Genomic DNA, 808 nt, shown 5'->3' on the forward strand with positions numbered 1-808 from the left:
TGAAGGTTATAGAGGCATACCGGTGTCGAAAACGAGGTGCACCACTGTACCTCTCAATTACTCCCCCATTCTGCAATCCCCCTGACTTCTTGAGTTGAGATCGATGGAAGAATGGTGGTGGTACAACCCTGGTACAAAAATGAAGGGGGTAGGATAGACGTGAAAGCGTGACGGACGTTTTTACATACACATTTCAAGACAAAAATCGAAAATAACGAATTAATCACTTCGTACTGCTATCCCAGGATGTACCGTTGTACTGTCGCCCAAATGCATGAACATGTGCTTTTGAAAACCGGAAATTGAATATGCTTTGCTGTTCGCCATTTGTGATAATCGAGTGTTAGTAAGTTCAAGTGTACCTCGATGTTTATGCGTACCGTATACAATAGATATGCGTACCGTATACAATAGACTAAACAAAAGAAAATCCCAGATGCTGCAGCGATACTCATTGAAGAGCGTGCCGTAAGATACGGTCCGTATCTCTACAGGAACATTCTGAAAAGTATAATCTTTGGATTTGATGGGAGCTATCTTACTCAAACTTTGAGAGCCACCCCCTGAGCCCAATTACATTCCCATTCCGCAATCCCCCTTTCCAAACGTCAAGTGACTTCTTTCCAGTACTAGGAATCGACAAATGCATCTGTCAGCCATTGTTTTGGCGGTATCGGCGCTCTCCCTGCTTGATAATAGCAGCACAGTATCTTCGGCTGTAAATTTTGTCGAGGACACGACAGTGTCCAAGGTGGCGATTGCAGAAGCCGAAATGCTGCGTGAGAGTCTCGGTGTGCAGCGGTTTCTG

Source organism: Phytophthora parasitica (assembly GCF_000247585.1).
Source record: "Phytophthora parasitica INRA-310 unplaced genomic scaffold supercont2.88, whole genome shotgun sequence".
Classification (NCBI taxonomy): domain Eukaryota; phylum Oomycota; class Peronosporomycetes; order Peronosporales; family Peronosporaceae; genus Phytophthora; species Phytophthora nicotianae.